This window comes from Coturnix japonica, chromosome 19 (genome assembly GCF_001577835.2).
Source record: "Coturnix japonica isolate 7356 chromosome 19, Coturnix japonica 2.1, whole genome shotgun sequence".
Lineage (NCBI taxonomy): Eukaryota > Metazoa > Chordata > Aves > Galliformes > Phasianidae > Coturnix > Coturnix japonica.
Window position 1 is genome coordinate 3,442,004 of NC_029534.1, and position 15,263 is coordinate 3,457,266.

Genomic DNA, 15,263 nt, shown 5'->3' on the forward strand with positions numbered 1-15,263 from the left:
ATTGGATCAGAAATGTTCAGTTTTGTTGGGTTTTGGTTTTGATTTTTTTTCTTTTTTTTTTTTTGTCACAACAGTTTTCTCTTGAAAAACGTCATTTTGATGAAACAGAAATTGCTCAGGAAATCTGACTGATTTTGACAATGGTGCTTGGAAGGGAGCTGGGGAGGAATATCTTGAAAGCGCTGGAGCTCCCAGTTATGACATTTTCTGAATGGAAAGGAGTTTTGATTTATTTCTTTTTCTCTTTTCAAAGTGATGTTGAATGTGAAGTGAATGTGCTGTTCCACGGGAAGGGAAGAAAAAAAGAACATGAGTGTGAATGAAATGCCTGAGAAAAAAAGGAAGGAAATCAAATATTTTGACTGATCCCAGGCAGTTCTTTAGCATTTAATTTTGCAACTTCTTCGGTTTTTCGGACAACAAGGCATGATTTAAAAATTGAGGGTTGTTCAGTTCTGCTATCCCTACACTCAGATGAGTTTCCAGGTTGAGCCGGTGATGTATGAACCGTGCTTCTTTCCGTGGTGATAAATTACCTGGTTTCATAGCTGAAGAAAACTGTTTTAATCCATTAACTACAGAGAACAAAATACCCCAAGTCTCTCGATTCACAGAACCGTGCAAGGATCTTCCACCGCATGAATTATTCAGGAGCAGCGGTGGAAATGAAGTACCCATTACATTTACAAATATTCCACAAAGAGTTCAAGGCTGAGCAGGAATAGATCAGACAGCATTTATTGTAAAGCCTTGCTGAGTATTACTGGAGATGTAATTTCCCGTAGTAATTAACGCAGGATCTGCAATCCGGCTTTGAAAAGGCGACCAAACCTTTCCCTGTGAATTTAGGAACCGGCTGCATTATTACATGGTATGGGTGACTCGGAGTGCCGAGCTTTTGTCTGAAATTAGTCCTTAGCATGGCGGATGATTAAAGAGGGATTGTTCCTTCGGGCTACTTGGGATTGATGTTTTCTATTAAAAAATGCATTGCTAAGGATTTGTGAAATATAGAGAGCTTCTCTGCTTGCGTGTAACTTATGCAGATATGCTTAAGCTATCAGATGAATGATAAATGGTATCTATAAGTCGGATGGGTAGCGTGACCCAAGGGTAGGGTTTTATTATTTTTCTTCCCCTCTAAGAATCAGAGAGAGTCATTTGTCAAGTCAACCAAGTGAGGTGCCCAGAGATGGTGTGTCAAAGCCTGTTCTGTCTGCAGTGGTCACAACAGGAGTTGATAATCTTGCGCCTCATCAGACCTCTTCATTTCTGCTGCCCTTTTCCCTGGTCTTGAGCTACACTTTCTTCTGGGAGCGAGGTGAAATCCATTCAGTGAGATTGGAGGGATCTCCTCTCCATCCTCAGACCAAAGCTGAGCTGACGCCACAAGAAGCAGAGACAAAGTAATCCCTTCAGCTCCCGTTGCCTTCACAGTGCTCCGTGCATTTTGCTCCATCATCTGTCTTGTTCATGTGCATTTTAGGCTCCTCAGCAACCTGTGCAACCAGCCACGTAACAGGACCTGCTTAAACACAGCCTCCGAGGGGCTGGCTGTGCCCTGCTGCACACAGAGCCTCCCTGTCTGTCTGGGAGCAGGGGTTGGGATTTCATTGCAGCAGGGCACTCTCTAAGAGGGGAAACCAGAGGCATGAGATGGGCATGGAAAGAGCATCGTGTCCTGCAGGTCGGAGATACAACAGGACATCACCGTGTTTTACATTTCAATTCTTCTTCCATACCTACAGAAAGCAGGGAGGTAACAGCCTGCTTTAAGAGGTGAGGGTGGGAGAGCCGTGTTAGTGGTACCACTGCATGGCTTTAATAGATTATAACAATAATCAATTAATAGATTATTTTGTAGTATGAGGATCATCGACCTTGGGTTGGACAGATCTTCTGCTGTTGGGTTTTTTGGGGCAATAAGATGCGGAGTCTGTTACAAGTTGCGTTCAAACTTTTCTTAGCATTCCTAAATCAGTATTTTAAGAAACAAGACTTTGCTAATTACTTCCAAAACATTAAATTGCTGCTGGGTACTGGGATTCTGTTTTGCTGAGGTCTGTACATGGACAAGAGTTGCTGGCTTGAAGAATGATCTACTTGACAAGACAGAAGGGCAAAAGTTATTAGAACTGCTGGACTTTGTGGTTGGTAAAATGATCCGATATGACTTCCTAACAGTTTTACTCATTGAAGGTTATTTTTTTCTCTCTCTCTCATAAACTTGAAATACAAACCAATCCAAAAAAACAATTTAGCTGCATTTCCTCAGTAATAGATTATTTTTTAGGAAGCATCTGGGTCCTTCCTCTGTTCTCACTGCCTGGACCCCACTGCAGGACTGTAAATCCCAAGGCTTCCAGGAGCTGCATTGTGTCATGTCAAAGAGAGGATTAGAGGATCTAAGAGAAGCCTGTGCCAATGAGGCAGGGGATGTCTTACTCCCCATGTGCACAGCACCTAGTGCAGCAGGGCTGTGGTCAAGGCCAGCAAACACCAACACTGCTATTAAATACCTTCTTTGTTTGTTTGTTTAGCCTAGTCTTGTAATTACACTAGTTAGATTTTATTTGGCTTTCCCAAGAACACTTTCTTTTTCTAAATATAATGTAAGTAGCCCAGAACATGCGAAAAGAAGGAGGTCTGGGGATTTGAACAAATTGTGCTGGATTTGGGTAGTAGGAGATAATCCCTAGGCTGCACAAAGCACCTTTCATCTTGTTGTATTAGTTTTGTAGACAGCAATCACCTTGCTCTAGACTGAATTGTGTGTGACAGCATCTCCGCGTTGCTACCTACTCCAGCAAAGAGTGCAGCAGGTTTTTTAATTACCGTAATCCGCTGTGTGTGATACTGGTGTGTTACAGCGATGACTGCATCCAAAGGATAAAGCACCTTGGGAGGGAAGTGAGCAACAGGCACCGATAAGCTCTGCAGAAGTTCAGGCCCTGCCATGGTGAAAAATCAGTGACTTTAGGAGCAGTTCCGACCTCCTGCTGCACCTCCTTCTCCCAAAGCCTCTTTGCTTTCCTTTCTTCAGGGACATCGTCCGCTTTTCTGGGCATCAGCTGCTTCAGAGCTTTGTTTGCTAATAGTGAAGGACAAGGGAGACTCTGCTGCCAAGGTTGATATAAATGTGAAATAATTTGGTTTTAATCAGTATTAACAGTGCTGAGATTACGAAGTCGGATCCACTCATATCACAGTCTTGGGGTAACAAGAAATGATCAGTGTCGTGTTGCTTGAATTCTTTCTTTCCAACAAAGCAAATACTGAAGTACAGATCATAAATGCAAAATCAAAGACAGCGTGTGAAGCTTGTTTAGAAGCTTCAGTTCCAACAGCTTTGTTAACAGTGTGAGCCTAACTGCACACATCTCTGAAGGCTCAGAGAATCTGACATTGCATTTGTTTGCAAAGGAAAGTTTGGGCTTGTGTGCACTGAGAATTTACTTTCATTGAAAGGAGAAGAAATCACACCACCTAATAAAAAGAAGCAATATAGAATCATAGAATATCCTGAGTTAGAAGGGACCCACAAACATCATCAGATCCAATATCTGGTGTAACAAAGGACCACCCAAAATGCAACCCCCCCCTAGCACAGACTTACAGGAGATACTGACAGCAGGTGAGGCTATGAGCAAACCAGAAAGCAAAGAATAGATTTCTAAACTATTGAGAAATGGTGTGATATGAAAACTCACACATGGCCATAAATCTTAAAGGGGAGCTGGTTGTGAGATGCAGTGATTCGGCACAGGAATGCAGTACTAAGGAATGACCAGTCAGGTACAGATGGCAATACTGCTGGGATGTGATATTACACTACAGCGGCTGAAGGTCAGGGATTACCTCATGGGCTGGATTTGTTTAGCATCATAGATTCAATATTAGCTGCATGTCCAGGCTTTTGTGTATTCTTTCATCTCTGGAAGGTACCTATGTGAGTTACACAGGTAGGCTAAGTATGTCTTTTTTTTCTCTTAATGGCTTTGAATGGTTTCCAAGTCAAACCAGGATGGACAGGAATGCACAAAGGTGCTCTTTGCATTTGTCCTTCTTTCCTGCTTCAGGCTTAGCAGTGAAGCACGGATGCTGCAGCCTTGCTCTGGAGCACTGATTGCCTTCGAGCCTTGTTTGTAGTTGAACCTTCTAATTCCATATTGAGATCAGCATCTTGTCATGAGTTCGGTAGGGGAGGTGCACGTTTTCTGGCTCTCACACCTGTTTTGACAGTGATTATATCTCTGTTGCTCATTTCTTTATGTGGGGTGGGAGGAGATGGGTGAGTGCCAGGTGGCCTCAGTGCACATCTATTGCCTTTCTTTCTTCTGAGACCGTCTGAAACCTCAGTGTGTATTAACACCAATAGCCAAACCCTGATGCAGCTGCTGACCGACCATCTGCTGCTTAATCACTGTGGTCCAGAGCACCCATGTACTGAGCAAAGCGGTGTTTAAGTGGCAGGGGGATGTGGAACTTACAGCCCTTTCTCCTCCTCTCCATCCTTTGGCTCTTTCCACAGTGGGAGCCAGTGGGGACATAGAAATCAGTGGCCATCACAAAGACAGATCTTGTCCAAAATTGCCTTGTACCTTGTTACCAAGCATGCAAAGTGAGGGGAGCTCAAGAAAGCCCTCTGGGGATAACTCCAGCCTGTTTGTCCTTCCCTTAATACTGTTGTATCTGTTGTTTCTCTGCAGTGTGTTATGTGTGTGATGGCTGCAGCTCTCCTTGTGAGCACGTCCTCTCTGGTCACGCTCAGCAGCTGGGGTTCTGGCTGTACTCTTCAATAAATGGAAATAAATTAATAGTTTTGCCAGCCAGGAAAGAAGCTCGGGCATCAAGTGTTTAGCCTTTGAAAACCTCTCCTCAGCGCCTGCTCCTTTATCTGCAAACCACAAACAAGCCAGCCAAGGAACTCCAGCCAGCAGGTGCTTTGTGGCTGTCCCCCTGTGGGGTGAGCACGGTGCTGCAGCCAGGTTTCTCTGAAGGATTTCAGGCTGCCTAATGCCTGTCTGTGCTGTGAGCCCCACATCTACCCCAGGACTTGCCCAGCAACTGATCGGAGCTGAGGCAGGGCTACAATTTCCCCCTTGTCTCCTCAGTGAACTTGCACACAGCAGATCTCTGTTCCCTTCCTTCACTTTTCCCTGCCTTCATTGCTGCATTGAGAACCTGGTATGTCTCTTACCTCCTTTGCCTCAACAGGGCTTTCCAATGTATTCTGCTCTGGTGTTGGATAACGGAGAGAGGGAACAAGCTCATGTGTTTAGAGACCTCTCAGATTCCACTGCAAAAATATCCTTGTTGAAGAAGTCCTGTCATTCCACATCTGTCGCTTCATTTTTAGAATTTCACAGGATGCTTTATTTTCCTTGGCTTTAGCTGAGTTACTTTGTTGTTATATTTATAAAGAATAGCACTTTCCTTCCTGGGACTTATCTTACTTTTTTTTCCTTGGGAAAAATTCCTTCAAATTCAGAAATAACCAAAGGGAACTTTTGAAGAAGCTGGTCCCATGCTGTCTGACAGGAGCTGTGCCATGCAGTGCCATGGGAAGGGCTGGCTCCAGCCTTGTAGGGCTGCTGCTTCTTTCAGACCACGCTCTCTGCATGCTGTCCTGGGCTCCCTACAACCACAGCTCTGCTCTCTTTACTGAGACCTTGTGAGATCTCTCAGTGAGGGATCCAAGTCTGCTGCCTGCTCAGTCTTCAAATCCCTGCCAATAATGCAGAGTTAAAGAAGGGGATTATAATGATGCATAACAAATAACAAGGGTTTAAACCGTCTTAAGAACACTGTACTCAGAAAAGGGGGATTGTTTGAACGGTGAGGCCCATGGGTATGAGGAAAGGCTTTTGTTTCGTATATCTGTGTACCTGCAATAAGAAACTCTACTGCTGCTTGTGAGACTGGTTGTTATAATGAACTCACCTTGAGCTTGTAGCCTTGCTGCATTGCATGGCAATTGATCACCTCCTGCTTCCTTCAAAGCCCTCCAGCCTTATTCAGCAGCATGGTTAAGAAGGATGAGCAGAAACATCCCTTGTCTTTCCTGCTGGACCTCAGGGCCCATGGGAGGAGCCTGGGAGCTGTGCATGATTGTGTGGGGTCTAAATCCCAGCGTAGTGCAAGGCTGTCATATGGGAGACAGGAGTGAGGGTGTCAGAAGATGTTAGTGCTGCTCTGAGCGCCTGCCTGCCTGGTGAATCCTCCCTGAGATCCCACACAGCCCTTGGTTTGCACAAAGGGAACTGGCAACTGCAAATGCTTGTTTGATTTGTGTTAAACAAACCCACTTTGTTTTCCTCGTGGTTTTGAGTGGTTGCCACATGTGGCAAGAGAATATGGGGAGGAGGAATCTTGCTTTTGAAATCAATAAAGCATCTTAAAAAAACCAAAGGCAAGTAGATCTGAGGCATCTAGGAGAAGCATTTATGTATGCCAGTGCATGGCTCTCTTTATGCGTTCCCTTTTTACAACGATGAAACATCTGTATTTGTCTTATTTGCCAAATTAGAATGGCAGGTTACCAGGCAGCAGAGGTGACGGTGATTATATACAGGTTTAGACTAACAAGCAAATCAGACTGGTTGCTATTAAGGGTTTTTACCCAAGCTGAAGGCAGCTGTGCTGTAAACACCCATTACTGTGGCCTGACTCTCATCCTGGCTGTTCTCTGGTGTAAATCCAGCCTTGCTCTCTCACAGTTTCTGTGCATCTTCTTTGACAGAGCCTGACTTCCTCTTACTGGCTTCAAAGAAAAGTGATTTTTTTTCCTCTCCCAGTACTAAATTCAGCTCCTGCAGGATGATCTCTTCCTATTTTTAGGTGCACTTACACAGAGCTCTGGGTCACCTCCTGTATCATACATGTGTGTGCCTGCTAGTTTGCATTGTGGTGGTCCCCACCCACTGGTGTGCCATGATTCTGACATTATCCCAGAGGCGCCCAGTTGTGGATGAAAGTGGTCCGGCTGCCTGCATGGATTAGACAAGAAGGAAACGTGATTTGCCATCCCTGTAGATCTTCTGACACACAGTGTTCGGAAAGGGCAGGGTGTCGAAATGCTTTGACTTGCAATCTGAGGAGAGAAAATCAAGAAAATGGGTCATAGTGAAGAGAGGGAGTATGTGCTGGGGATTGTGCAAGGTTCTGTGCTGCTCTGATGGTTATTGCATTGGCTCATGGAAATCAGGGAGCCTGTAAACACCCTTAAATACCTAAAAGAGCAGCTTTCTGATGTTATTCTACTTAATGTGTGCATTTCCACTAAGTGCAGGAATAAATTTGTACCCTGCACAGAGTGACTCACATGGAAGTTCCCAAGTAGATGTGTATAAATAAGGTAAGCAAACCACACCAGTGAGACATGCCTTGTTTCTCTTTAGGGAGAAAAGAGTCCTGTACTTTTCTCCCAACTTTGCATGGCAGTAAAGCAGTTCAGGGCTTCAAAATCCCTTTGTGAACTGGCTTCTGATTGCTATGAATTCCATGTTGAATAGCTAGATGAAAAATGCCCTATCTAACTTAAGATCCCTCTGAGGTACTGCCAGGTAACTCTCCAGTTGTGTTGCAGTTCTTCTGTGCACAAGAAAGGTGATAGAGGTGCATTCTTCAGACTGTATTATTTTATCTGGTGTCTCCTTGCTATTTGCCTTTTTTCTTTTCCTCTTCTTGCTTGCTAGGGTGGCTAATTCATTAAAACACCTCCTCGTTAGCACTTGGGTTGTCATGTACACTCCCATAAATAAATCACCGCTAAACCTAGCCCAGGGGCTCAAACCCAAACCCTAGAAAACAGATGATTCTTTATTCCTTTGTAGTGGAAGGAAAGGAAGGAGGTTAGGAAAGGCTCCTTTATACCTGAAGCTCATTCATTCAGGCATTTCCAGGAGTCCTCCAGATTGTGTGACCGCTTGACCTCAAAGATAGAGATGCAGGCTGAACTGAACTCTAATCAATGATGGGCACGTTGAGTATTCTTTCAGCTTTTCTCACTCTGTGTAGTGCTGACAGGCTTCTTAATGCTCCCCAAGAACTGCGATGCCAAATAATCTTGCCCAGACAAGCTGCTGTGGTGGTTGTTTTTGTGTTGCTGTTGAGTGGTGTGTACATGATAGGGAAGGGGAGGAAAGACCCCCTTGGCTATTTTTCCAGCCTCTCTACTCCCAGCCTTCCTTCTCTCCCCCCCCTCCACACAAAGCTGTCCTTTTTCTTGCAGAGAAGCTGTTCAGCTGGCAGGAAATCTCTCCAGGCATTTTGAGGATTGTCATCACTCTGTGTTCCACTCAGGGAGTTTTTGGACATTGTTAGTTAGATTCACAGTTCAGCTCATTTTCATCTCCATCCAGAATAGGGAGCTAAATACAGAAGTGCAGCTCCTCTATTAATATCCTCTGTATTATGGTAGGACCAAGCTGCCAGGTGCTGTGCTGTGTGCATAGAGAGGGAGACTATTGTTCAATAACGCTTCAAGCTAAGGCATAGAAAGAAGCCAGATTACTCGGGAGAGCTGAAAAATCAGCTTTGGTTTCCTAAGCCCCAACCCAATCTTTGATCCACCAGGCTGTGCTGTCTGTTAGTTTGAAATTGCTCACTTCCATGCGGGCTGGATCTGCCCCCCTGCAATAAAATGTAAAGCTGTTGATGTCTGACTCCAAACTTTCACTGCCTCAGGCCTCTCCTGAGGGCGCTTTCTATTCCAGCAGCCCAGAGCCACTGTTTTTCTCACTTTTTTGCACATATTTTATACATGTCAGGAGGATCTACTTGATTCTCTGCTGCCAGATTCGTGCTCCAAAGGCAAATATTCTAATGACTGCCAGGTGGTAGAGCTTCTTTACTGATTGCATGATCAACCCTCTTCCTTACCCCTGCTCTTATGTTTTCTGTGAGCAGATATATGGTACATAGTGAGTTCATGCTGGGCTTGAGCTCAGCTCATTCTAGCAGAGAATTTAATGAGTAATTCCCAAAATAAGATTCCTCACAGAGATGCAAAACGTACCCACAGTGCTCATAGCAATCTCTGGCCATACTCTGCTCCTGGACTCCCTGATTGAGGCTGCATTCTAGGCTGTGCTGTATGGTTTCATGGTCCACATTTTCCTGTATGGAACAGCTCAAGTCCCCAAGCCACACTTGGACTCAACTGATGTGGTCAGTGGGTGCTGCAGACTGAATGGCCTTCTTGGATTTGTTGATTGCTGCCCACAAAGATATCTGAGAGGATTTAAAGAAAATATCATCCAGAAAATAGGCAAGATCTAGTCCTTTAAAGAAGGATGAGGCTGTTGTGCAGGTCATTTTAGCAAATGAGGGTGATTAGCCATCAGAGCAACTCCTAATGGCCTCCTATCAGCAGCAGTTTTGCTGTCTGAAAAATTACCCTCTCCCTTGATAAGATTAGCAACAAACAAACAGAAAAACACCTCGGAGCATTAACGATCATTATCTTGAATTCACTCTGAGAGCACACTTGATTTTAACACGCTGGAATAATAACTGGAATTTTTTCAAGTTAATAATTAATTGCATGTTTTTAATTAGAAATTGCTGTTGCGTCCACATGGATTTCCAGCATCTTATTAAAGCTGTAATTGGAATGCGTTATTTATTTGTTTCTTTTGTCAGTGTTCATATTCTTGGCTCCTCAGGTCGCTGGAGCTGCAAAAGAAACTTGTTTAAAATGAAGAGCAGCAAACCCCCAGCAGTGAACATTCCTGCGTGATAGTAATTGTTCTTGTTCCTCCTTGTTCTGGCTTGGCATGTTGAGGAGATATTTCTGCAGTGTCGGTGCTGGTGGCTGAATGTCTATAATGGCATAGATGGAGCTGCTCAGCAGGCACTACCAAGTGTAGGCACAAGCAGTTACCCCTGCTGCTCCCACAGAGACCTGGATGGGCTGTGCGGTCCTGGTGTTCGCACAGCAATGCAGATATAAGGTAGGTGATGGATTATATTTCCAGGAATGGAAGTTCTAAAGGTTGGCAAGGCATTTGAAGAGCAAGCCTAATCCTCTGCTGTAGCTGGGAGTGCTGCTGAATGGGTCTGTGTTCAGCTCTGACCCTCCTTGCTGATGGAACATGTTTAGAACTTACTCAGCCCTGTAAAGCCAGTGGAAAGATTCTTGTGCTTATCAGCTCCACCATTCCTTCCAGGCCTTCTGGATCCCTCTGGATCCCTCTTTCAGTTACTGGATACAAGATCAGATGAAGACCTATGACTGACTGCTGGAAAGGCTTTGCTTCACATCTGGTCCATGCAATAGGGGTGGCTCCCATACTGTCTGCAGGGAGTTGGACAGGCTGGGAAGAATGGCTTGTGAGGCTCACAACAACTACATCGGGTAGATACAGAGTGATGGCTACGTTAAGAAACAAAGCTGGAGAGCTCCACTGGGTTTGTAAAACTTTAAAGAAGTGAGATCATGATAAGCATAGCTGGGATAGTCACAGCTGAACAGAAAGGAAAGAGAAAGCAAAGGCACATATGGTTCGGTCTCAAGTGAGGGTGGATATGAGTAGCCTTCATGGTGAGCATCCAGCTCTGGGGAGATCTCCATAATGGGGAATGCAGTCCTTAAGGGAGTGATGGGCTGGAAGCTCCTTTGGTCAGACCAGTAAAGCCTGTGGAAGAAGTAACAGATCATCAAAAGGAGCTGATGCCCTGTCAGTTACAAACATAGCATTTTCTTTCATTTGTTTCATTATCCACTGAGAGAATTGACTCAGAAATTCGATGCTGTGTACGAGAGAAATGAGATAATCCAAGGAGCCTTTGTAGCCTTCTAATCAAAAGTCTGCGTGGAGATGACACCTAAAATCTGCCCTCATTAAGAGAGCTGAGAGATTACCAGATGCAGGCCACCCAATTTGCTGTAAATATTCAAGAATTTGAAGTAAACTCCACAGATGTGAAAAGCCAACATGTCAAAGCAGCAGCAAAACCTTTGGCATTGGTTCAAATAATCTTTCCAACACCAGGATTTGGGCTGATTAGAGGAGAAAACCAAAGCAATTTGAGGAAGGGAATGGGGGGGAGAGAGGAAGTAAATTTAGACAAGAAAAAGCAATTACAGGCTTAAAAGGAATAATAAGCATCAATTAGCAGCAAGTATCTCTGCCTACAATGAAAGCGTTTTCAAGTGCATACACGGTGGAATAGAGAAAGAGAAAAGACAGCTCCGCCAATGAACTGCAGCAGGGATTCCAAGATAAAGGGGAGCAAATGCTGGGGAGATATTAAACAATTACTGAGCATCAGCCTTTTAGAAATTAAAAGGTGGAGGTTGCCTTGAGTTGAGGAGCTTCCCAAAGAGACTAGATAAGAATGCAGATGTCAGCTGATAATGCTGGTGCTCTTTGGAGAGCCTCTCCCTCGCCTGACAAGATGTCAGCAGTTGTCTTTGGTGGATAGAGGGTTGGAGGGAAAGGTTTGGTTTGGTCCATCTGCTTCTTGCTGCTTGTGGTGCTTGGTAAATGATTGTGCTTCTCTCTCTGGCCAGGATTTTACGCTCGGTTGTGCCCGGTGGGGAGCAAAGTGATGGACAGCTGTGCTGAGGAGTCCAGACCTGGCATCTGTTGTGAAAGGCGAACGATGACAGGGTTCAATTGGCTTTGCTTCTTCTTAGCTGTGGCCGTGTTCCTAGCACAGGCCACTAATTGGATCACACTGGTTACTCAGTGGAGCGTATCTAATCCTTTTCTGTCTCCTTCTTTCTCTCCCTCCCCAAAATAATGGAGACTGGGGATAGGCCTAGGATTGCAGGGAGACATTTTGTGACTGATGCACTTATTTTTTTCAGCCTTCGCTTAGAAAGATCTTGCTCAGCCCCTTTTCTTGAATAGCATCAATAGCAGAGATCAAATACGTCCTCCACTTTCATCCCTTCTCTTCCCAGCAAAGGCACGTCAGGAGCTGTTGCACTGCCCTAGAAGTGATTGCGGGGATGTGGGAACTACTGCTGAGAGAGTTAATTTTGGCAGCCCACCTGCACTGTGTGTTTTTGGTTCTTTTTGTTTCATAAAGGATCTTGCAGAAGCGGGAGAGGTTCAGAGGAGGGTGACAAAAGCCATCCCATGCGGTGGCCTCAGTACAAGGAGTGAATGGGGAACTCTGACTCCTGCATCTGAAAGGGGACTGAAGGCAGTGGTGTATGGAAAGGATTGTGAGAGGTCTGAAGAGAGCAGGAGGGGCTGAATGAGCACTGCCACTTCCAGCACCAGAACTAGAAAGCACCGAGCGAAGCATCCTGCTGTGGGTGCCAGGATCAAAAGAGACAAAAGGAGGTTGTTCCTTGCATTGGTAGTTTGGTAAGGAATGCCTTCATGCAGCGTGGTTTATACAGTTCTAAGGGGACTCTAGTCTGATTAATGGAAGAGAAATCTGCCAAGGATACAGCGTCCAGCTCTGAATGTCCCTGAGCCACATCTAGACTATTTGGGGAAGATTATATATGCTTGCTCTTAATTCATTTCATTTTTCCAGGTATCTATTTTGGGCTGCTGTCAGAGATACCTACACAAATGTTTATGCTGCTGTAAGTGCTCTTTATGCTTGTATGTTTTCATGTTGCAGTATTCCAATGGTAACAGACTTCCCACAGCAGCAGCAGGATTACAGAGGCGCTGGGAAAAGCAAGATCAGTTTTATGCTGTGTGTCTTTCTCTGCTGCTGCAGCTGGGATGGTGCAAGTACACATGACAGACAGTTAAAAGCCAGCATGGATCTCCTTTTCCAGCACACTGCAGTCATTTCTGTGACCTCAATGCAAACATGATCCTGCTAAGCATTAAATGGAGCTGAAAAACATTGGTCATATTGCAAAATGGCTATTTCAGGAGTGGGAACAAGTGAATGAACACGACTGATACTTCCATTTATAAATGAGTTGTGTAACCCTTTGTTTCCTCCTATCCCAAGACTCTGCGGGTCCAGAATTAGGCAAAGAAAGTAATTAGCAAGGATTCTTTCTCCATCTTTCTGGAAGGACGTAGGAAATATAGAAGGCTGGATAGTGAGCTGACTCATTCTCTTGTGAACAGGGAGCGACTCCCATGAAATCAGTAGCATTGCCCAGATTGGTGCCAGTTTGATTTGTCGCTCCTGGCATCTTGACTTGCGCATGTTTTCATGAGGCATTTGCGCTCTCGGTTCTGCTAACAATCTTTGCAGCAATGCTTTAGGCTGTGTCAGAGAAGGTGTGAAGTTGGGCCTCATTAGGATCTTGGTAAATGCCAGCTGAGCCATCCTGACAGTGCTTTCTTCTCTTTCCTCATCTAAATGGCCGTGCCAGGACAGAGTGTTGGTAGTGTGAATGGAAGGGCTCATACTTCTGTTAAAATTGTTCCTCCACAAAGTGCAGACATTCCTTTAGACCAGGAGGTCTCTCTCCCTCAAGGATCTGATCCTAATTCTGCAGATGTGAAAAAGCCTTACAAGTGTGAAGCACTCACACTGTTGTATGTTGAGGGGATTGACTCTAACACGCTACAACTACCATCCATCTGGAGTAAGCCCCGGAGCAGGTTCATTTACAAAGCAGGGAGTGTAAGACAGCCATGTACACAGCAGCTGGCACCCAAGGGTGGATCTCGATCGTGGTCTCCATGCTGAAGCCTTGCTGCTGTGACAGTGATGCTCTGAGGTTGCGGAAGGGTCCCACAGGATTCCAATGGGAGGAGCTCTGTGGGGAGGAGAGGAAGGCAGGGGAAGGAATGTTTCAGTGACCTAATTCAAAGCTGTATTTAATTAAACAAAAAAGTGAAGAAAGGGTGAGATAGAAGTGAGAGACAAGAAAACTCTGCTTAAGGCTGGACAGAGCTGTCATGCAAATAATGATTTTAAGTGGAAAATTGAAGAAATTAGCAATAAAGGGAAGAGAAGCAATAAAGTAGCCAGCATAAAAACTAAACTGCTGAGTCAGTCGTGGAAAGAGTTCAGAAGAGAGGGCTTTTTTTTTCTCTCGGATAGATCTTTTCATGTAAATAATAGATGAAATGGTAACCAATATCACCGAGATGCCGGAGTTTGTGAATGCTGAGTGTGTCTGTCCTCGTTAAGAATATTTTCTGCAGACGTTTATAGGGGAAACCTCCTGCCCCAGCAGCTGCTGAGTTCCAGAGCTCTTTACAGCCTCCTGTGTTCCACAGGTCTGTGGGCTTCTCTTATTTTGTGCAAATTAGTGATTGAAGCACAGGATAGAGGGCTGGAGTTGGTAGGGATGAAGCCATAGGTGTGGTGTATCCTCTGGGAGAATTGCCCTGTGGGGCATCACAGAGACTGAGGGTGTTGTCCATCATTCTGTAACTTCTTGCTGATGGCAGAGATGTTGTTGCTGTAGTAAACTGGGAAACAGTTTAGCCTGATTCAACCTCTCATCTTCCTCCAGGAAGTCTCCAGTATCAATGCTGAAAGCTGTCAGCCTTTCACAAAGCATCCTCTGCAGGAGATAAGCAAATCCTCTGAGAAGCTGATCTGGCAGCATCATTAGTAAACAGCCATGAACAGCCATGAAGTTAGTGGAAGAAACCTCACAGACTCAGCTTACTGTGCCAGCAGAAATGTCGCATACAACTACCCCACCATCTGGCCAGTGATGCCCTTTTCACACTCCTTCTCCTGCCATCATCTGTATCCTATCTCCAGTGTGATAACCAGGGGGCCAGAGATTGAACTAGTGACCTTCTGAAGGAGATGTCATATTTCTAATCCCTCTCTGAAATAATCTCGCAGAGGGACTGTGATAAACTTGTGATTGTTTTTGGGTTTTTGCCCTCTGAAGGCTTGCTCTGTTGGCTGGGAGATGATGGTCCAGCTTTACTTGTTGGTGTCTGCATCCCTTTGAGGCTGAGCCATAGTGATGTTCCTGGGCATGGAGCCCTTCATCACTTAGGAAATTCCAACGGATGGATGCTATAATGTGTCTCCTTAGCAACACAGGTTACTCAGCTGGCTCTGCAGCTTTATCTCACCCTACTTCCCAGCCTGGCCTCCCGTGCTATTTTGGATCAAGTGCGAGTTCTGATCAGTCCTGATCTTGCTGCTGTCAGAGCTCGTGCCTGGGATATCTAGAACACATCTAACATGTTTGGGAAGACCCAAAGTGTCTGAGGTCCTTTGGCACTGTACAGTTCTGTACAATAGAGGCACCTTGTCTTGAGTTTAAATCCATGTGTCATTTGCAAAGCAGATTTTGACTTTCAAGATCCTTCTGATGAGACAAGCTGAAATGCTTGTCCCCTCAGTGT